This window comes from Trachypithecus francoisi, unplaced genomic scaffold (genome assembly GCF_009764315.1).
Source record: "Trachypithecus francoisi isolate TF-2019V2 unplaced genomic scaffold, Tfra_2.0 Lachesis_group18, whole genome shotgun sequence".
NCBI lineage: Eukaryota > Metazoa > Chordata > Mammalia > Primates > Cercopithecidae > Trachypithecus > Trachypithecus francoisi.
Window position 1 is genome coordinate 50,188,324 of NW_022681463.1, and position 24,527 is coordinate 50,212,850.

Below are 24,527 nucleotides of genomic sequence, written 5' to 3' on the forward strand. Positions count from 1 at the left end.
TTGTGTGATTGTAAGTAAAGTTACAATATTCTTATATTTAATGAGATTACATCTACTTTATTTTAATTGAATATTCTCGTAACCAGTTGTGACAAATTATTTTATATGTGATGTACATTTGATTTATTACAGGAAGCAAGTCATAAAATGATTTTACATAACCTTAAATTCATTCACCGTTAAATTTATTCACACACAATCATACTTCAATGTGAATATAACTGAAAATTTGGCCTTGCTGGTGTGAATTCAAACCTCTCTGAATTTACAGGCACATAGTTGAACTTCTTCCTCCTGGAAACATTTTTTTTCCCCTGGCTTCCTGGAAACCACAATCTTTTGATTTCCTCTTACTTTACTGGCCATTTCTTCTCAGGCTTCTTGGTTAGTTTCTCCTTTGCTTATGTCTTATTTGAATGTTTTATAAGGTCCAAGGCTCAGTTCCTTGGCTTCTTTTCTTCTCTATCTGCACTTACTCTCTTGGGAAGCTCATATTCCAGTCTGGATCTCTCCCCTAAACATCAGAACTTCTGATCCAAATCTCTTTTCAACAAGTATACTTGGACATTTCCAAGATGAGTCAAAATTAACATATCCAACATAACTCATCATCTCCTCTCATGTCACACACACACACACACACACACAACACAGTCTGCTACTGCAGCCAGTCTTCCAACTTCCTAGTTAATGGCACCTCTATCAGATATTCAGGCCAGAAAATTTAAAGTTTTCTTTATCTCTTCTCTGTCATACTTGTGGAGCATCTTTCTCTTTCTGACTGCAAAGTTCCTCCAATCTAATCATGTCTCAATAGTTCCTCTTGCCAATTGGGCTAAGTATCATCATCCTTTTTCTGGATTATTATGGGTCTCCTAACTGTTCTCCTTGTAACTGGTCTTCCTCATGTAACCTTCCCCCATCTAGTCTGTTCTAAGCATGCCTGAGTGATCCTCTTAAAAAAGGGGTAAGCCAGACATCCTTCCTCTTCTCACAAAACTCCAAGAGTCAGTTGCTTTTCTCAGAACGAAAATTAAAGCCCTTAAGTTGTCCTACAAGGCCAATAAAGTGTGGATGTCCCTCTTCTCACTAATCCCATGTTTTAATGACCGTCTTTCTTACCCCATTATGATCCATTGGTTCCTCATTGCTTCTCAAACATGCAGGCATATGTCTGCCTCAGGTTATTTGCGTCAGCTTTTCCTCTGCTGGAAATAGGCTTCTCTGATATCTGTAAAGAACTCCTTTCCTAGCTTCAAGTCTTCGCTTAAATACGATCTTCACCCTCAGGCCTGTGCCAACCCTTCATTTTTTTTTTTCTTTATTGTGGAGATATCTCTATCATGTCTATCTCTATCTCTATCATTTATCTCTATCTCATCTCTCTGTATCTATCTCTATCTCATCTCTGTATCTCTAGCTCCATCACTATCATCTATCTATCTATTACCTATCTATCATCATCTATCTATATCTATCTATCTATCTATCTATCTATGTCTATCTATTATCTATCATCTCTATCTCCCTCTCTTCCTCCTTCTCTCTCCATCTCCCTCCCTCTCTCTTTCTCTCCCTATATATCTATTTATCTATCACCATTTTAGCTACTTTAACCATGTTAACTAATAGTGTGCTATACAGTGGAGTTAACTGCATTCACTATGTTGTGCAATCATTATTACTATTTCAAAACTTTTACTTTTTATTACTCCAAACACAGTCTATAACCATTAAGCAATAAATCCCCATTTTCCCCTACCCTCAGTTCCAGGCAACTTCTTTTTTTTTTTTTTTTTTTTTGAGACGGAGTCTCGCTCTGTCGCCCAGGCTGGAGTGTAGTGGCCGGATCTCAGCTCACTGCAAGCTCCGCCTCCCGGGTTTACGCCATTCTCCCGCCTCAGCCTCCCGAGTAGCTGGGACTACAGGCGCCCGCCACCTCGCCCAGCTAGTTTTTTTGTATTTTTTTTAGTAGAGATGGGGTTTCACCATGTTAGCCAGGATGGTCTCGATCTCCTGACCTCGTGATCCGCCCGTCTCGGCCTCCCAAAGTGCTGGGATTACAGGCTTGAGCCACCGCGCCCGGCCGGCAACTTCTAATATACTTCACGTCTTTGTGAATTTTCATATTCTAGATATTTTATATCTGTAAAAATGTACATTTGCCATTTTGAGTTCAGTTTATCTGCCTAACATAATGCTTGTTCTCAAGGTTTATCTGTGTTATGTCATGTATCAGAAATTTATTTATTTTTATGGCTGAATTCTCTCTCTATATAAATAAATATATAATATATAGTATAAATATATAATATATCAATATATCATCATAATCATCTTTTGTTCAGTCATCTGTTAATGGACATGGGTTATTAATACCTTTAGATGATTGTGAATAATGCTGCAACAAACATTGGTGTATAAGTATCTGTTTGAGTTTCTGTTCGTGAATTTCTCTAATTTGTGGACATATTCTTTGAAATGGAATTGCTGGGTCATATAGTAATTCTGTTTGGCTGTTTGAGGAACTGTCAAGTTGTTTTCTCCAGTAGCTAGCCTCGTTTACATTACCAGAAGCAATGTGTGGAGGTCCAGTGCTCCACATATTCACCAACACTTATTTTTCTCTTTTTTGGAAAAAGGAAAGTCTGTTACCCAGGCCGTTGCCCAGGCTGGAGTGCAGTGGTACGATCAAGGCTCACTGCAGCCTCAAGCTCCTGGGCTCAGTTGATCCTCCCACCTCAGCCTCTGAAGTATTTGGGACTACAGGCCTGCACCCCTGTGTCTGTCTTATTTTTAAGTTTTTATTAGAGACAGAGTCTCATTATGTTGCCCATGCTGGTGCTCATTTTTGTTTGTTTTTTTTTTTTAAATAGCCATTTTAGCAGATGTGAAGTGGTATCTCATTGTAACTTTGATATTAATTTTCCAAATAACTAAGGATATTGATCCATTTGTATATCTTATTTGGAGAAAATGCCATACAAGTTGTTTGCCTGTGTTTAATTGTGTGGTCTATTTGTTGTTGAGTTTTTGGAGCTCTTTATATATTCTGGATATTTACTCCTGATATCAGACGCATGGTCTACAAATGTTCTCTTCCATTTTTATCTTTTCAGTTTCTTGATAATGTCTATTGATGCACAAATTGTTTAAATTTTTAACAAAGTCCAATTTATTAACTTTTTTCTTTTTTTTTTTTTTTTTTTTTTTTTTTTGAGACGGAGTCTTGCTCTGTCGCCCGGGCTGGAGTGCAGTGGCCGGATCTCAGCTCACTGCAAGCTCCGCCTCCCGAGCTTCTCCGCCATTCTCCTGCCTCAGCCTCCCGAGTAGCTGGGACTACAGGCGCCCGCCACCTCGCCTGGCTAGTTTTTTGTATTTTTTAGTAGAGACGGGGTTTCACCGTGTTCGCCAGGATGGTCTCGATCTCCTGACCTCGTGATTCGCCCGTCTCGGCCTCCCACAGTGCTGGGATTACAGGCTTGAGCCACCGCGCCCGGCCAACTTTTTTCTTTTATTACTTATGTTTCTTTGTGTCATATTTAAGAGTTCATTGCTAAATCCAGAGTCATAAAGATTTGCCCCTGTTTTATTCTAAGTATTGTGATGTTTTGGCTCTTTTATTAAGGCTGTTGATCCATGTTATGTTAACATTTGTATATAGGGTAAGGTGAGGCTTTATTCTTTTCATGTTAATTTTGTCAATTTCCTTTTCTGTATCAGTTGAGATAATTATTTTTCCCCTTTGTTCTATTAATGTGGCATATGACATGGATTGATTTTCTTATGTTGAACCATCCTTCCCTTCCTGGGATAAATCACACTTAGTTGTGGCTTAATTATTAATTGTAATACAATATTGGATTTGATTTGCTAGTATTTTTTAGGACTTTTTATTCTATATTCATAAGAAATATTTGCCTATATTTTTATTTCCTTGTGATTTTTGTGTGTAGTTTTTCTATGAGGGTATTGATGGCATCATAAGATGATATAAATTCTGTTTTCTGGAGAAAATCAAGAGGTAATGACATTAATTTTTCTTTAAATGTTTGGAAAAATTCACGAGTGGGGCTATCTGTTCCTTGACTGTTCTTTTTTGGGAAGTTTGAAATTATTATACTGATTCAATCTCTTCTGATAGGTTTTTTGAGACATTCTATTTCTTCTTAAGTCAGTTTAGATAATATATGTGCTTCTAATAATTTTTTAACTTTATCTAGATTATCTAATTGTTTAGAATCCATTGGTTCACATTATTCTCCTATAATTATTTTTATTTCTGTAGAGTCAGCAATAACATTCCAGCTTTCATTTCCGATTTTCATCAACTGTGTCTTATTTTTTTATTTCTTTGTCAGTCTAGCTAAATTTTTTCAATTTTATTGATTTATTCAAAGAAATAAATTTTGGTTTTGTTGACTCCATAGTTTTTCTATATTATGTGTTATCTATCTCTGTTCTGATCTTTACTATTTCCTTCCTTCTGCCAGCTTTTGGTTCAATTTTCTCTTTTTCTGTCTCCTCATGGTCCAACATTAATTTATTGATTTGAGATATTTTTAAGGTTAGTGTATATAGCTACCAATTTTTCTCCAAGCACATTCACTTCATCCCATAAGTTTGATACATTGTGTTTTCATTTTTACTCATCCCTAAATATATTCTAGTTTCTTTTGTGATTTCATCTTTGTCACATTGGTTGGTTAAGGGTATGTTGTTTTATTTTCCCATACTTGTGAATTTTCCAGTTTTCCTTTATTATTATTTCTAGTTTCATTTTACTGTTGTCAGAAAATATAATTTGTATGATTTCAAACTATTTAAATGTATTTAGTCTTGTTTTGTGGGTTAATGTATCTGACTACTGCATTTATTTATTTATTTAAATTATTATTATTATTATATTATTATTATTATTATTATTATTTTAGAGACAGGGTATTGCTCCAGTGCCCAGGCTGGAGTGTAGTGGCACAATTATGGCTCATTGCAACTGCTGCTCCCCGCCCCCTGGGCTCAAGTTGTCCTTCCACCTCAGCCTCCCGAGTAGCTGGGACCACAGGTGCACACCACCATGCCCAGCTACTTTTTTGTATATTTAGTAGATATGGGAGTTTTGCCACGCTTCTCAGGCTGGTCTTGAACTCCTGAGCTCAAGTGATCTGCCTGCTTTGGCCTCCCAAAGTGGTAGGATTACAAGATGAGCCACCGTACCTGGGCCTGACCACTGCATTTTAAAGTTGGACTTCCTTCTCCAACATTAACAATCCTATTTACAAACTACTTTCCTTTTTTTCTCCCATAGCACTGAACATATTCTAACATAGCTATAATTTACTTATTCATTTACAATGCTTATTGTTCATTGTCTTTCCCTACTAAAAGATAAATTCTAGTTTACTAATGTATTTCAAGCCCCTAGAATCATGCCTGGTACCAAGCAGACCCTCAACATATATTTGATGAGTGAATGAATGAACTACTACCCCAAATATCAGTCTTTTTATTTTTACAGTGTTTACATGGAATAGGAAGAAATTGATTCTACTTGGGCAATAACCCAATTTTCAGATGTAAAACAAGGTCCTCATAACAATAAATATAACATTAGTTTCCTTCAGGTTACATGATGGGAAAATTCTAACAAAATACATTATTTGTAAACAACAGCAACATTTTGCTTTCCACTTTTGTTCTTTTTTATTCCCTTCCATCTGGTTGCTGGAATTTGTCCATTTTCCCGCAGGGGAACCATTGACTTCAATAAAATTCAGTAACTTTCAAGAGCAAAGTTAATGTCTTTCTAGGAAATTGCTGCTTTGCAAGAAAGTGCTGATAATGCAATTAGTATTAATTTTTAACTTGAACTTTTATTTTATAGAATTCATGTTTCTCTCTGTATACCTGGAAATTTGCACATCCCATTGACTGTGGTGTGTGACTGCTACTTTGATAAGCAATAGCTTCTTCCTCGATACTTCATGACTTGAGGTGATCACAAAAGCCTCCTTTAGACTCTGTTGCATTTGCCACACACCCCCATCCCCCTATTATGCACTTTGACCCAGGAGATGCTATTTTGGCCATCAACCTTACAGAAAAAGGCTAAGGTGATATCAGGTGTCATTTTAAAACTGCATCTTATGGCTGGGCACAGTGGCTCATGCCTATAATGCCTGCACTTTGGGAAACCGAGGTGGGCGGATCACCTGAGATCAGGAGTTCGAGACTAGCCTGGCCAACATGGCAAAACCCTGTCTCTACTAAAAATACAAAAATTAGCTGGGCTTGGTGTCAGGTGCCTGTAATCTCAGCTACACATCACAGAAAAAAATAAAAGTAACAGAAAATGAAGGCAGAGGGAATGTGTGGGTTTGTATGTGTATGTGCCATATACCAACTCATGTCAATTCTGCACACTTTCCAGGAATGGACTATCCATTTGATTCTGGGATTATTGAAAGCTAAAGAAAAACTATCAAACAGACAACAATAAAAAAAATGCCATTTACCAGTAGAATAAGTAAAATGTATTTTTACATCTTAGTGGATCACATGCCACTATTACAATTTTCTCCAATGCATGATAACAACTGGACATTAGTATCTTAATACTTTTAAATGGACTTATATTTTTCTAACTTATCATTGTTTTAAGTAATAGTTTATATAAATCATGATTCACACTGTATAAACTATATAAAATTCTACATGACATGTTTTTACCTCACTTAGAGTAATATTTTTAAATGTTAAATTATATATCACGTAAGGAATCCTGTTTACAAGTCCCAGCCCTTGGGAAACATTACAATAATGGTATCTCTGCTGATTCAGCCCTCGGCAGCTCAGATCATCAAGCTCCCTATTGCTCTCCATTTCTCCTGTTTGCATTATGAAAAAGAATATTTCTTTTAAAAAAACCTACAATTTCAAAAGGAGAGAATAATTACCTTGGTTGCCATAGCTAGGATGACCATATCCCTATGAAAGAAAATTGATACAGATCCAGCCTCAGTGATGGGTCCTTATTCCTCTCTGCTTGTTTAAAGCATATCTAATGAAATTATGTTTAGTATCTAAAGGGCCACTGTCCCTGATTATGGCAGAGATTACAAAAGATGGTTGAAATATTTACTAGTCAATTAACCTGAGTTTTATAATGTGACATACCTGCTGTACAATATATATTTAAAATTAGGATTTTATTTACCTTTGGTTGGGATTATCCCATATATCTGTAGAAATAGTGGGGCTTTCAGCAGAGCCCAGAGATCTTCAGAATGATTGACAGAGATGCCCATCATACACATCATGAGACACAGTATTATTTCTTAGAAAAAAAATCTATCTAGCTGCACAATTTTCAGACTGAAACATGGATACATAGCAAACCTGTTTGCTGTTCTTTATTTTCTACAGCATATAAACGTCTCCTGCAGTGGGGTTTACCTTATTTATTCATTAACAATTATAATAACTAACATTTATAAAGCACTTATTCTATGTTCATCACAGTTCCACAGATTTACCAGTATTAGCTTATTTAATTTTCTAATGCTTTTTAAGAAGATATGTGCTGTTTGTGTCACCCTTTCACAGGTGAGAACACTGAGATACAGGAAGACTATATGAATCTACTCAAGGTCCTAGAGTGAACAAATAGCATTGCCAGCCTGCTAGGCTGAGTGTAGAGTCTGGACTTCAACCACTATGTGATAACACCTCTTCTTATGAAAGATTCAAGCACTTTTTGATTCTGTATCTCAATGATAAACTACCATTTTTTAAACAACAGCAATAAAATGGTTTATTAACTAGTTCTGCAAAGAAGATTCTCTTTCTACTTGGAGTTTTATTTATTCACTGTTTGATGTATTTATATGTTGGCTCAAATATTTTATTAATTAAATGTGTAGCAATTGTGCTATTCGGTCTTGGGATAAAAAATAACATAGTCTAAAATGACACACAAGATTAGAGTGAATACAGCCTCATCAGAGTTACTGGGAAATCTAGTGAAAGTCTCTGATGTTGAATAAAAATGCTGAATTCCTTTTACATACTCTAGGTGTACTTATTCACAGATTCTACCTTTTTACACTTGCTTTCTGTTCCCCACCTTAGAAAATCAAGTGATGAACAAAGTGAGCCACACATTAGGCTCCTATTACCGATAAACAGGGCATTAAAAGGAGACCAAAATCAGTCTGGTAATTAACTTTAGTAAGCCTATTTTCTTCTCGTCATGGAAAGGCAATTCCCATTGACATCAAGGGGAGCTACGTGCTCACACGGAGAGGAGAATGGTCTCCCCAAGCATCATGGAGAAAGCTATATGTTAAGCTTCAAAGCACAAGTGCCCTCTATTACTGCATCACTAGTTTTAATCAACTGTTCTTATATCTACAATTTGCCTTATTGTCCAAATGGGGAAGCACCTCTTAATTTGACAAACAAGAATCCCTGACAACAGATATGAAACAAATTACTTATAATGCCAAGGTCATGCCATGTATAGTACTTCATTAGTCTTCCCCTTTCCCCAGGAAAAGCTGACCATGTGTTTTAAATGTCGACTCTCTGTAGTTCACAGTTTTACAGTGCACTCTTTTATAACACAGTGTGATAAAGAAAAATAACACAAGTTATTAAGTATAAATATTCAATTAATAGTAGTTTAATAATATCATTCAATAAGCCACTGCTCCATTAAGCCACGTGCAAAGGGTAACTTCTTATTTCTCTATGATATTTGGTTCTTTCATTATTTTTAATGACATTAGTGCTGATAATATTGCACACTGGGCACATAGAAAACATCTGCTTCCTTACGGGCACATGGAAATCAGAGTGAGAAAAACAGCTTATACTAAACTTCTTGAGAAAGAAAACATACAGACAAAAAAATGTTAAGCTTGGAGCATTTGTGTGTTTTATAATTGATCTATTTATCTATCTTCCTAGGGAATTATCAAATTACAGATTCATATTACTCTTGTATGATAGTTTTAGTATTTATTCCTAATAATTTATAAATATTTTTGTACTAATCAAGTATTGTTTATACAATTTTAGAATTCTAAACAGAGAAGGTAATCCAGCACACATACGCATGTCTCAATGGTGTGACTTTTAAACTATCTAATGATGATGAAGTATCACTAGAAAATACAGTACTTTGTTTATGCTTTCTTGTGGCTCATAAATTAATTTAAACCTAGACAATATAAAGTGAAATGCTTAGCTAGTTTATAGATGATGCCTTCAGGAATATTTAGTGGTAGTCAAGTTTCTTATACAATTTCAATATTTATTATAATTAATACTGGATTGAGGATAAGGAGATTTAGCTTACAAATCCTACTTAGGTAGAAATTTAAAAGAGATAATGGTCCCGAAATTCATGAAATTAAGAAATTTCCATTTTTCAATGTAAAACCTGGCATTTTATATAATTGACACAATAATCTTTTAAAGAAGTGAAATGAGGAGAATAATAATATTGAATTCATAAGCCTATTATGAAGATTAAATAGTGATTCATTAATAGAGTTGAGAATGGTGTCGGGAATATCAGAAGTGCTCCATGAATGCATTTAGTAGTAGTAGCAGTAGTAATAGTAATAGTTTTTCTAAACCTCTTCTAAGTACAAAATAATTAAAATACAATGATTATACAGGTACTTACAAATACACTTTCTTTAGTCCTGTTCCTACATACTGTACCAATATTTTCAGGAATGAACTTCCCCTTACTCTCAGAAAAGTTCTTGCCCGAGCTTCAGAGAGCAGACATACCATTAGGACAGAGTTTCTCAACTTCTGACCAAAATAATTAGAAAGTTAACTGAATCGCCTGGCTTATGTTTCTTCACTTCTGTTAAAACTCTTAAATTTTCTGAATCCATATCTCTCTGCTCATTCAGTCATATTCTGGAATTATTTTATCGCTGTTTTATATTTCAGCCTGAACAAATTCAAACATGCATACCAATTTCGAATAGATAAATTGGGCAGGAAACCGTATGCAATTTTTTTTCCCCTTGAGACAGGGTCTTGCTCTGTGGCCCAGGCTGGAGTGCAGTGACATGATCTTGGCTCACTGAAACCTCTGCTTCCTGGACTCCAGTGATTCACCTGTCTCAGCCTTTCTACTAGCTGGGACTACAGGTGTGTGCCACCACGCCCAGCTAGTTTTTTTTTTTTTTTGTATTTTTGTTAGAAACGAGGTTTCACCATATTGCCAGGTTGCTCTTGAACTCCTGAGCTCAGATGATCCGCCCACACTGGCCTCCAAAAATGCTAAGATTACAGGCGTGAGACACTACACCCAGCCAGGAAACTGTACTTATTTTGAAAGAGACGTGTAACTATTGGCCACAATAGCTCCTTCATACAGAATTGTGGGCCCAGTAGATGCCAAATCTTCCACATTTTCAAGTGATGCCTAAATTCCTACAATCTCGCTCTCTTTAAAATATGTTGTGCTCTTAAAACAAACAAATAAGGCAAGCGGATCACCTGAGGTCAGGAGTTCAAGACCAGCCTGGCCAACATGGTGAAACCCCATCTCTTCAAAAACACAAAAATTAGCCAGGGATGATGGCAAGTAATTGTAATCCCAGTTACTCAGGAAGCTGAGGTGAGAGAATAGCTTGAACCTGAGAAATTGCAGTGAGCCTAGATCGTGACATTGCACTCCAGCCTGGGCAACAGAAAGAGACTCTGTCTCAAAAACAACAACAACAAAACAAAGAAACAAACAAAATACATATATGGGCCAATCATTCTCAGGATAGGTGGGTTGTTAGTTACCAGCAAATTCTCTCTTCTATTTCCTGTAAATTCTATCTCTTTCTTTTTACTTGTTTTTTTTTTTCTTTTTCATTTTTTTCGTATTTGTGATTGCTCAAAACTCTCTAATTTAAAACAAGCAATAAACAAAGAAATAAATAGAAATATTTCTTCCATTCACTTTGCTCATTGCATCATTTGTATGATCCACTTTACAATCCTTTTGAATGGGTGAATCAAGCCACCAACCCATCACAATACATTTCTCTAAACCTAACCATCCAACAAAATTTCTCTGTTATATTATCAGAATTCACTTGACCAAATTTATTCCTAAATCTAAAGGCCACATTTAAGACTTTATTTCACTCAACCTCTTAGCAGCATTTCACATCTTAGAGTATTTTACTGCTTTATTTTTGAATCAACAAACTGCTGGGTTCTCTCCTGTATCCTTAGGGCAAGCCTTCTTAATATTCTTGTAGAATGCCTTTCTTTCTCCATGTTTTGAATGCTAGCTTCCCCTAAGGTTGTCTTCTTTCTGCGTACCCTAGGTGACCACACTCATGCCAATGGTTCAGTTACAAGTGTGCCAAATCTACAAATAGAGTGCAGCTTTTTCTCCTACACAGCAGATCCATGTAAACAATTGGCCAATGAAATACCCCAGAAAAACCTCAAACGAATTCCACTCAACTCCTCTCTGCAGCTTCTAAAGAAGTCAGACCTTATGCTTCCAGGTTATGTAGCCAAAGCCTTTGCGTGTCTAGTCAGGTGATGCCTGAACACCAGAGCTGTGGCAGATGCTGCTGTAGCTACTAGGACGAAGTGTGTAAGAACAATGCTCAAAGTGGCAGGTCTGAATGCCTGATTGTGCCAGGGGACACACAGTAGTGTGACAGACCTTTCCACTGTGTAAACCACCAAAGTCTCTGAGGGCCCATTATTTAATTGGTGCTGAGCAAATTTGGGTCATTGCTTAAATTGGAACTGATACAGGGACCATGGTGGAAAAGAAAGTTCTAACAAAGATATTTACCTACTTCTTGACTTGAAGTACTGAAAATCTGTTCTCCACAGTAGCCAGTGTATTTTGTCTAAAATGAAATCTGACCCTATTACTCTGATTTAAATCTGTTCAGTTCTTCTCTGTTACTCTCCCTCCAAAATTCCATGTGCCTTAAAACAGCTCTACAGGCTCTAGCATGTTCATCCCTCTGATTACTTGTCGAGCCTTTCTCAAGCTACCTCAAACCATGGATCACTCCATGATCCAGCTAAATTGAACTTTGTTAAGTTCCTTGAAAACATCATGCTCTCTTTTTTTGCTTCTGGGCCTTTGCGTATGTTCTTACTCTGCAGATACACTCTTCCTTTTCATTCTCTGAGTAGCTAACACCTTCTTACTCTTCAGGTCAAAGCATAAAGTAAGACTTCCACTAGAAAGGCTTTTCTGACTGTTCCCAAGTAATGTGATGCTATTTTTCTTATTATACCATTTACATTGTATTTTAATTGTCTATTTACTTGCTAGTATCTCTCACTAGACACTAAACCCCTTGAGAATAAATAGGTCTTTGTGATTTCATCATTGAGTTCATTGAGACTTTGATATAGTAGAGATCCAGTACATGTTTGTGGAATCAATAAATGTTCGTGGAATCAATTTATGACTGTACTCAAATTGTAGAGTCCTATATAAAGTGAAGTGTTTTCAGTCCTTTTAAGTGCACATGGCTACCATTAAGAGTGCTTGGAAGACAATCTGAGTGCAAGGTATTATAAAGATACTAAAGGTATTATTAAGTCAAGTTAGAAAGATTGTTCTGCTTTCTTTTTCTCAGATATCCTATGTGCATTAGGGTTGGTATTTCTTTTAATTTTTTACTTCTTACTGAAGTAAAATTAGACCAAACTTTTTTTTTCTTTGTAGTTATTTATTTATTTATTTATTTATTTATTTTTTGCTAGGAGGTGATTTGGACTTTACTATCTTTGCCAGACTGAAGCTGACACAAAAAGACCGCAACAAAGGGGATCCCTCCTTTAGAAGACAGGCGCTAGAGAAAAATTGAGTGGTTTTCCCCTTGCCCGGGTGTCCCTCTGATGCACTTTTTTAGAGTCTTTTCAAAGTACTATCAAATTAAGTTGGAATTGCTGATTTATTTGTTGGCTACTCCAACTAGCTGGGAACTATGTGAAGACAGAGATTGACTCTTTCTTTATCTCTTTGAAATAAACATCTCATATAGAACTTATGCAATGGCAGACAATAAATATATAGTGTGAAATATTTAATAAAACTTTTCTCCTTCTAGAAGTAGCAAGCTATATTTACTATAAACATTGCAACTATTTATCAGAATGTTTAAATATATATATATATAAACATATATATATATATATATCAGATATGAGTTTCATTAAATGGTCCTTAAATATCATTTTTTCAACTTGATGTTCTACAACTTTGTAGGACATGATAAGTTGGACATACTTATGAAGAGGTATATGGGATAATGTAGGGTTGGAAGATAAAGATCTAGAAGCTAAAGCAGAAAAATTGAGACTCAAAGTTAATTCTGTTATTTGTAAATGTGCTTATTCAACTGAAAGCCTTTTTTAAAAACATGGTGAGAAAGCAGACATTTGACTTGTTTACTCCAGCCTGAAGTTTAAAAATCCCTTCTTCCCAAAGTACTTTTTTCTTGATTTTTCCTTCTTCAACTTTATATTACAGTATAAATAATTGAAAAACATTTCAAATTTTCAAATTCAGATATGAACTACTCAAGAATTATGCAACAATTACTAAATGGCACTATAAAATAGAATGGTTGGGTTGTGAATATAAAAAAACTATATTTAAATACAGTTGTTCAAAGTTTTATGCATTAAGTACTGAATTATGAGTACTTAATTATCACGTCGTACCAGTCAGCATCAGTAAGCCTTGCCATAAAGGCTTATTCCTTGTGCCCTCCAGAGCAGTGGCCCAAGCCATAGTGGAGGTGCATTTTATTTGAAATACTAAAAGATATTGCATAAGAGACAGTAATTTGCACTTACTTAATGCTCCAATATATAGAAGCAGTAATGCTTATGCAGTGGGAATAAACTGCTATTTTAAATTTACCAAGAATTTCTCCTAAAGCTCAAGGTGGAATATGGATTTTAAAATTATTGAAGCTGTCACAATGGCAAATACGGGATTTATAAACATATTTTAAATTTTAGGCTGGACATTGAATTTGTGCCTGGAAAATACTCTTCCCTTTTATTCTTGTTCAGTTGATCTGAGATCAACATTGACTGATGCAGATATAGAGCAATCTTGAATAGTAATGAACTCTAAAGGAAGGCATTCATATGGAGTGATTATAATGTCATTAAGACTCAGAGCATGAGGAGATTACTATAATATTTGTTCATTTCCTTTCTCTCCAGTCCCACAAGAGAGACAGTGGGAATTTGACTCCAAGAATAAGGGCAGAATTTGACCGCAGGCAAAATGGTTCAAGAAAAACAATTGTTTCTGGAGTAAAAACATGGCTTGACTCTTAGACTATATTTTCTGGTATCCATTTTTAAGGTATCTCTTTCTTCATTATAGTTCTTGATGTTATAATTAAATGTTAGCAAAAGTTGTCTTATATATTAAGTTTGGCATTAATGACACTGGAGGGATTAATATAGAGTCACTCCCCTTTCTGGGAAATAGCAACTTTGGAGAATCAGTTATCCAACAAGAGGTAGTAAGTAGAATCCCAAAAGGACACCACAACAAGACATGGCAAGAGAAAAACAAGATCAATCTGTTGGACTAAAGAAATGTTCCCTGAGAATTCTTAAAAATGTAATAAATGTAAACCTATGAAACACACATTTTCAAAAATCAAATAGGGTTTAGGGCTTAAACCTTTTATTTGGGGGTTAGAAGAGGAGAAACTGCTTCAGCTGAAGAACTTGGGTAGAGGAAGCATTGCATTTAGGCATAGTATAGATTCAGTTAATTTATATATGCAAGCACTTATGCACTTTAAAATAAGTTATATCTCAACAGTTTGCTTGGATATTGAATGTTAGAAAGCTGGATCATTGTTCTTAAGGACAGAGTCACATGGTTGCCATGGTTTTAATGTGTCTCCCAAAGTTCATGTTTTAGAAAGTTTATCCTCATTGCAACAATATTTATTAATTCACTAATGTCATGAATTGATTAGTCATCTTGAGAGTGATTTCCTGATAAAATGATAAATTTGGTCCCTTTCCTATCCCCCGTCCTCATCCTCTCTTGCCCTTCTGCTTTCTTCCATGGGATGATGGAACAAAGAGGCTCTCACCAGATGTAACTCCCAGAACTTGGAACTCCCAGTCTATAGAACTGTGAGCAATATTTTTTTCTTTATTAATACCTAGTCTCAGGTATTTTGTTTAGCAGCACAAAACAGACTAAGACAGAACACTGGTACCAAGAGGTGGGGAGGTTGCCATAACAAATATCTAAAAATGTGCAAGTGGCTTTGGAACTGGATAGTGGGTAAAACCTGGAAGCATTTGGAGGAGCAGGCTAGAAAAAGCCCAGATTACCATAAGTTGAGTATTAAGGATTCTTCTGGTGAGGGTTCAAAAGGAGAAAATAGTCTGGAATTTCTTAAGCAGTATTGAGCAAAATGTCCATGAAAATATAAGAGGTAAAGATCATTCTGATGAGGTCTCAAATGGATTTGAGGAACAAAATAATAAAAACTAGAGTAAATAGTATCCATATTATAGAGTTGAAAAGAACATGATAGAATATCCTAAGACTTTGTAAAGGCAGAACTTATAAGCAATTAAATAAGATATCTGACAGAAGAAGCATCTAAGCAGCAAAGGATTCATGGTGCTGCCTGGCTTCTTTCTGTTGCTTACAGCAAAAGGAGAAAATAAAGAAATGATGGAATTAATGAGATGTTCTTAGTATTCTTTCTCAAAAAAAATTGCTAATGAGATTAATAGGGTTAGAAGGAAACCAAGTGCTATTTATGAAGCCGATAAGAAAATGACCCCAAAGGCATTTTGGAGATTATAGAGGCTGCCCTGCCCATTACAGGACCAGAGCTCTAGGAAGGCAGAATTTTTTCAGGGGATGGGCCCACTCACATTTCTGGGGCTGCTGCTCAGGATCCTCTTGGAATTCTGCTCCTTTGATTCCAGTACATTGACCCAGCTGTTTCTTAAGTGGGCACAAGTGCAGTGTGGGCTCCACTATGGCTTGGGCCACTGCTCTGGAGGGCACAAGGAATAAGCCTTTATGGCAAGGCTTACTGATGCTGACTGGTACGACGTGATGCTGACTCTGAGACATATACAATTCAAGGGCTTTAGGATCATGGCAGCCTCCACCTATATTTCAAAGGATGTACTGGACAACCTGAGGACCCAGGCAGAGACTTGTCACAGGGACATAACCACTGAAGAGAGTCTCCAATAGGGCAATACCTAGTGAAGCCCTGGGAGTGGAGTAGACCCCAAGACCCCAGAACTGTAAGGCCACCAGCCTGCAACTCTACCCTGAGAAAACTGCAAGTGTGAGACTTGAACCTGTGAGAGCTGCTGTGTGGACTGAGTCTGGCAAAGCGATGGGGCTGGTGCTGACTGGCCTTAGGAACTAAACACTCTCTGTGTAAGCTTAGGATGCAGGAGATGGAGGCAAAAGGGATTATTCTTCAGCCTTAAGATTTAATGTAATATTGCCTATTGGGCTTTAAACTTCCTTTGCCCAATTGTCTATTTTTCCCTTTTGGAATAGGAATGTAATATAATTTAGATATTTGTCCCCACCCAAATCTCATGTTGAATTGTAACCCCCGGTGCTGGAGGTGTTTGGCTTATGCTGGTGGATCCCTACTGGCTTGGTGCTATGTTCATGACAGTAAGTTCTTGTGAGATCTGGTCATTTAAAAGTCTGTGATACCTCACACCCCATTCTTTTGCTTACTCCTGCTTTGCCATGTAAAATGCCTGCTCCTTCTTTGCCTGAGAAGCTGAGAAGACGTGGGTGCCATGCTTCCTGTATAGCTTGCAGAACCATGAATCAATTAAGCCTCTTTTCTTTGTAAATTACCCAGTCTCAGATATTTATTTATAGCAATGCAAGAATGGTCTAATAAAGAATATATATCCTATACCAGTCCAAGTATTATATTTTGGAAATGCATTATTTGTTAAATTTTATAGGCTCCAAGCTGGAGACTAATTTGCTTCAGGATGAATCGTGCCTTATATCTTACCTGTATTTGAATCAGATGAGACCTGGACTTTGGACTTTTGAGTTGGTGCTGAAACAAGTTAAGATCTTGGAGTTATTGGGATGCAATGAATACAGATTGCATGTGAGAGTAACATGTATTTTGAGGGGACCAGGGGAAAAATTCTACAGTTTGAATGTGTTCTTCAAAGTTTATATTTTGGAAATGTAATCCCTGATGCAACAGTGTTGAAAGGTAAATGTTTAAAAGGACTGGCTGGTCATGAGGGCCCCACAAATGTCATTAATGTAGGAGTGGATTAACTACTCTGATACTGGGTTCCTGAATAGACGTTCTGCCCCCTTTCTGCCTCTTTCTTGCTTTTCAGTCTTCCACCCTGAAGTGACACAGCAAAATGCCCTTCCCAGATGCAGGCACATTGACCTTAGACTTCCCAGTCTACAGAACTGTAATAGATTCAATGCCATCCCCATTAAACTACCAATGACTTTCTTCACAGAATTGGAAAAAAAAACTACTTTACAATTCATATGGAACCAAAAAAGACCCTGCATTGCCAAGTAAATCCTAAGCAAAAAGAACAAAGCTGGAGGTATCACGCCACCTGACTTCAAATTATACTACAAGGCTACAGTAACCAAAACAGCATGGTACTGGAACCAAAACAGAGATATAGACCAATGGAACAGAACAGAGGCCTCAGAAATAACACAACACATCTACAACCATCTGATCTTTGACAAATCTGACAAAGACAAGAAATGGGGAAAGGATCCCCTATTTAATAAATCATGCTTGGAAAAACTGGATAGCCATATGTCGAAAGCTTAAACTGGATCCCTTCCTTACACCTTATACAAAAATTAATTCAAGATGGATTAAAGACTTAAATGTTAGACCTAAAACCATAAAAACCCTAGAAGAAAACCTAGGCAATACCATTCAGGACATAGGCATGGGCAAGGACTTCATGACTAAAACACCAAAAGCAGTATCAACAAAAGCCAAAATTGACAAATGGGATCTAATTAAACGAAAGAGCTTCTGCACAGGAAAAGAAACTACCATCAGAGTGAACAGGCAACCTACAGAATGGGAGAAAATTTTTGCAATCTACCCATCTGACAAAGCACTAATATCCAGAATCTATGAGTAACTTAAACAAATTTACAAGAAAAAAAAAATCCAACAACTCCATTAAAAAGTGGGCAAAGGATATGAACAGACACTTTTCTTTTTCTTTCTTTTTTTTTTTTTTTTTGAGACGGAGTCTTGCTCTGCCACCCAGGCTGGAGTGCAGTGGCCGAATCTCAGCTCACTGCAAGCTCCGCCTCCCGGGTTTACCCCATTCTCCTGTCTCAGCCTCCGGAGTAGCTGGGACTACAGGCGCCCGCCACCTCGCCCGGCTAGTTTTTTTGTATTTTTAGTAGAGACGGGGTTTCACCGTGTTAGCCAGGATGGTCTCGATCTCCTGACCTCGTGATCCGCCCGTCTCGGCCTCCCAAAGTGCTGGGATTACAGGCTTGAGCCACCGCGCCCGGCCAGAACAGACACTTTTCAAAAGAAGATACTTATGCAGCCAACAGACACATGAAAAAATGCTCATCATCACTGGTCATCAGAGAAATGCAAATCAAAACCACAATGAGATACCATCTCACACCAGTTAGAATGGCAATCATTAAAAAGTCAGGAAATAACAGCTGATGGAGAGGATGTGGAGAAATAGGAACACTTCTACACTGTTGCTGGGACTGTAAGCTAGTTCAGCCATTGTGGAAGACAGTGTGGTGACTCCTCAAGGATCTAGAACTAGAAATACCATTTGACCCAGCCATCCCATTACTGGGTATTTACCCAAAGGATTATAAATCATGCTGCTATAAAGACACATGCACATGTATGTTTATTGTGACACTATTCACAATATCAAAGACTTGGAACCAACCCAACTGTCCATCAATGATAGACTGGATTAAGAAAATGTGGCACATATACATCATGGAATACTGTGCAACCATAACAAAGGATGAGTTCATGTCCTTTGTAGCGACATGGATGGAGTTGGAAACCATTGTTCTGAGGAAGCTGCCACAAGGACAGAAAACCAAACACCTCATGTTCTCACTCATAGGTGGGAACTGAGCAATGAGAACACTTGGACACGGGGCAGGGAACATCACACACCAGGGCTTGTCGTGGGGTGGCTGGTTGGGGGAGGGATAGCATTAGGAGAAATACCTAATGTCAATGATGAGTTAATGGGTGCAGCAAACCAAGAGGGCACATATATGCATGTGTAACAAACCTGCATATTGTGCACATGTACCCTAGAACTTGAAGTATTAAAAAAAAAAAAGAAATGAATGTCTTTTCTTCATAAATCACCTAGTCTTAAGCATTCTGTCAGAACAGCACAAAACATATTAAGACAAGAGGTATTTAGTTATATATTGCATTAGGTGCCTCCAGAGCCTCTTTACCTTATTGATTTTTTTCTCTAGTAATCTGTGCTTGGGCACCATATTACTATAATTTATATGGCCATAGTCTCCTGCTTCCTTACAAATGTTATCGAATTCAATATGGATCAAAACACAGTCTTGACTTCAAACCAACTGTTATTTCAAATTTAAACAGTGTTTATTAACAGACATAATAGGAAGAAGCTCCTTCCTGTGACTCACTTTCATCATGCTATAGATCTTTCCTCCTTCCCTTGCTCCTACTTTTTTAAAAGCTCAATTTTGTAGGGAAATACAAAATGATGGTGAGTAACCATTGTTATAACTTTGTACACTGAGAACAAAATCTATAATAGGCTTGGTTTCCCTGATAATTCAAAAGATGATAGAGTTAGGGATGTGTCTTACTGGAACTGACTGGTCAAGCCACCAGTACTAATGAAAATAAGGAGGAAATGTTACTTCTTGCACTCTTCCTGGAACACAACGAGATGGAGAGATGGAAGGACAGAGGTCATTGCTAGAAAGGCAATAGAAAGGCACAAAGGAAAACAAATTCCAAGCATTAGCCCTGATGGTATCTAGAAAATTCTAAGAAGATAATCTTTGGAACATAACTTGATATAGTAACCACTTACACAATAGACTTAGCTTTTATCTTTCAGCAATAAATATTTGTTAGAACACTGCTCTTCATGCTTGTTTTACACATGCTGAGGTGAAGAAGCTTTCCCTTCAAATTTTAATTAATCACACTTTTTTTTCAAGTGTAATTCCTACTTTTTAAAAATTAGAAACCTTACTTTTGTACACCAACAAAAATTCAGTCATTGACTTAAATTTGAGCAATTTACTTTCTTTGGAAAGTTAATACTTTATCTTATCTCTGTGATATTGATTATTTAAATGTTCATTGTGGTTAATGTATATAGAAACCTATACCATACCCATTCTCTTCAAATATAACATTATCTTTTATGTGTAGCTGCAAATGAAATATTGAAAAAGTTATCTATAATTACTCACTACCTTGTAGTTTTAAGTCTGCAAAAGCAAATCTAAAAAGAATAAAAGGCAATCATGTAAAGATTATTTTACTTAAAAGAAAATATTTAGTAATACAAAGTTAAGGGTGTAGCTGCCTACTTAATCATATTAACTATATGCACAGCTGAAAATAATTTTGCCTTATAGTAGTTATCTTAAATTTTGTGTCAAGTTAATTAAATTGGGATTAAGAAATCTACCATACAAAAATAAAATATGCTTAAACTTACTAATTTTAAATATTTCTATTTTAAATCTTTTTACAAAAAAACTTTAAGGTTCTTTTTTGTTTTAAATTATTGTGCTATTTTTAACTTTAAGAAGTTACTAAAAATAGCAGCAAGAAATTATAATTTCTCAAAATCTAGATGAAGCTTGCTTTCATTGTGTTTTATTTTCATGATAGATGTGTTTCATAGCTGCCATATGTTCAATTTTCAAAGGTGGACTTTCTACCTCTCAACAAATTTAAATCTTATTGTGATTAATTAAAGAATACTAGGTGCTTTCTTGACAATGCTGGCTTTGGAAAACATCTCTGTTGTTACAGAAATATGTTCTGATAATATTTTTGTTAATTTAACTAAACATATGGTCTCTTTTATTACTGAGGCTGAACAAGGTCAATAAATTTTGAACTCCTTGCTGCACAATGGAATCAAGTCATGATTCCATAACATTCAATTCAATTAAGTTGGAGTACTTAAAAATATGGTTCAATGAGTGATATGATTTGGCTGCGTTCCCACCCAAATCTCATCTTGAATTCCCACATGTTGTGGGAGAAATCCGGTGGGAGGTAATTGAATCATGAGGACAAGTTTTTCCTGTGCTATTCTCATGATAGTGAATAGGTCTCAAGAGAGCTGATGGTTTTAAAAAGAGGAGTTTCCCTGCACAACCTTTGTTTTCTCTTGCCTACTGTCATGTGAGACATGCCTTTCACCTTCTGTCCTGATCATGAGGCCTTCCCAGCCATGTGAAACTGTAAACCCAATAAACCTCTTTCTTTTGTAAATTACCCAGTCTCAGGTATGTCTTAATCAGCAGAATGAAAATGGACTAATGCAAGAAGAAAAACTTTTCTTTGGTTTTGTTATATGTACTAGTTCATCTTCATGCTTCTGATAAAGATATACCTGAGACTGGGAAGAAAAAGAGGTTTAATAGATTTACATTTCCACATGGATGGGGAGGTCTCATAGTCATGTCAGACAGTAAGGAGGAGTAAGTCATGTCTTGGTGGCAGGGAAATAAGAGAGCTTGTGCAGGGAAATTCCCCCTTGTAAAACCATCAGATCTTGTGAGATTCACCCATCATCACAGGAACAGCATGATAATGACCTGCTCTCATAATTCAATTACCTCCTACCTGGTCCCTCTCACAATACATGGAAATTCAAGATGAGATTTGGGTGGCGACATAGCCAAACCATATCATTTCACCCCTGGCCCCTCCAAATCTCATGTCTTCACATTTCAAAAGCAATCATGCCTTCTCAACAGTACCCCAAAGTCTTAACTTATTTCAGCATTAACTCAAAAGTCCACAGTTCAAAGTCTCAGCTAACACAAAGCAAGACCCTTCTGCCTATAAGCCTGTAAAATCAAAAGTAAGTTAGTTACTTCTTAGATACAACTGGTGGGGGAGGGGGAGTGTACAGGCATTGGGTAAATACAGCCATTCCAAATGGGAGAAATTGGCAAATCAAAGAGGCTACAGACTCCGTGGAAGTCTGAAATCCAGCAGGGCAGTTAAATCTTAAAGCTCCAAAATGATCTCCTTTGAGTCCATGTCTCCATCCAGGTCATGCTGATGCAAGAGGTGATTTCCCATGGTTTTGGGCAGGTCCACCCCTGTGGCTTTGCAGGTCACAACCTCCATCCCAGCTGCCTTCACAGGTTGGTGTTGAGAGTTCGCAACTTTTCCAGGGTCATGGTTCAAGCTGCCAGTGGATCTACAACTCTGAGGTCTTGAGGATGGTGGCCCTCTTCTCACATCTCCACTAGGCAGTGTCCCAGTAGGGACTGGGTGTGGGGACTGTGACCCCACATTTCTGTTCCATACTTCCCTAGCAGAGGTTATCCCTTAGGGCTCCACTTCTGCAGCAAAAGTGGAGAAGTGGCATCCACTTTCTGCCTGGGCATCCAGACATTTCCACATCTTCTGAAATCTAGGGGTAGGTTCCCAAACATCAATTCTTGACTTCTGTGCACCTGCAGGCTCAACATCATATGGCTGCCGAAGTTTGGAGCTTTTACCCTCCAAATCCACAGCCTGAGCTCCATGTTGGCCCTTCTCAGTTCCAGCTGGAATGGCAGACATCCATGACACCAAATCCCTAAGCTGCACACAGCACAGGGACCCTGGGCCCAGCCCATGAAACTGCTTTTTCTTTGGATGCCTCATGGTCTGTGATGGGAGGGGCTGCTGCAATGGTCTCTGACCTGCCCTGGAGACATTTTCTCCATTGTCTTGGGGATTAACATTTGACTCCTTGTTACTTAGGCAAATTTCTGCAGCTGGCTTGAATTTATCCTCAGAAAATGGGATTTTCTTTCCTACTACACTGTCAGACTGCAATTTTCCTGAACTTTGATGCTCTGCTTCTCTTATAAAACTGAATGCCTTTAACACACACAAGTCACCTCTTGAATGCTTTGCTGTTTAGAAATGTCTTCTGTCAGATACCCTAAATCATGTCTCTCAAGTTCAAAGTTCCACAAATCTCTAGGGTAGGGGCCAAATGCCATCAGTTTCTTTGCTAAAACATAGCAATAGTCACCTTTACTCCAGTTCCCAACAAGTTTCTCCCTTCCATCCATGACCACTTCAACCTGGATTTTATTGTCGATATCACTATCAGCATTTTGTTCAAAGCCATTCAATAAGTCTCTAGGAAGTTCTAAATGTTACCACATTTTCCTGTCTTCTTCTGAGTCCTCCAAACTATTCCAACATCTGCCTGTTACCCAGTTCCAAAGTTGCTTTCACATTTTCAGGAATGTTTTTCAGCAATACCCCACTCTGCTAATACTAATTTAAGTATTAGTCCATTTTCATAATGCTGATAAAGACATACCTGAGACTGGGAAGAAAAAGAGGTTTAATGGACTTACACTTCCACATGGCTGGGGAGGCCTCAGAATCATAGCAGAAGGCAAGGAGAAGCAAGTCATGTTTTTCTTGGATGGCAGCAGGTAAAAAAGAGAGAGAGCTTATGCAGGGAAACTCCCTCATATAAAACCATCAGATCTCATGAGACTCACCCACCATTATGAGAACACCACGAGAAAAACCTGATCCCATGATTCAGTTACCTCCCACCAGGTCCCTCCCACAACATGTGTGAATTCAAGATGAGATTTGGGTGGAGACACAATCAAACCATATAATTTTGTGTGTCTAATGTATGGTATTTCTAATAAGCTTATGTATTCACATGACTCTGATTCACTTTGAATTAAAATTAACTTATGATTTCTACTTTTGTTTTTAATGAAATTTAAAAACTGATTATATGTGATAAGTCTCTGTACTTTTAAAACATTTTTATCAGATATCCCTGGATTTTTGTATGAAAGCTTTTCTCCAACTTTTTCCTTATTGCTATCACACTGCTTTTGTTCAGGGATGGAACAGGTATTCTTTAATCTCTCTGAAGGTGAGACATGTATTTCATGCAGGAGTGTGTATGTAACAAAGTTCTAGCCAAAGATATAGAAAGGAAAGTCTTCTGGGGACTTCAGGGACTACTTTGTGTTTTTGCCAATATCTTGATTGGATGCAGCTATCTAGTTTTGATGAGAAAAAGGCCCAGGGAATCATCAAGGTACTAATCCAGATCCCTGAGCATAATAAGCTTATGTAGCAATCCAGCAATCACTAAACTTAAGACTTTCTAACGTCTGCCTAATAAGTGAACAATCAACATCTTATGGTGATTCCACCATCACGTAG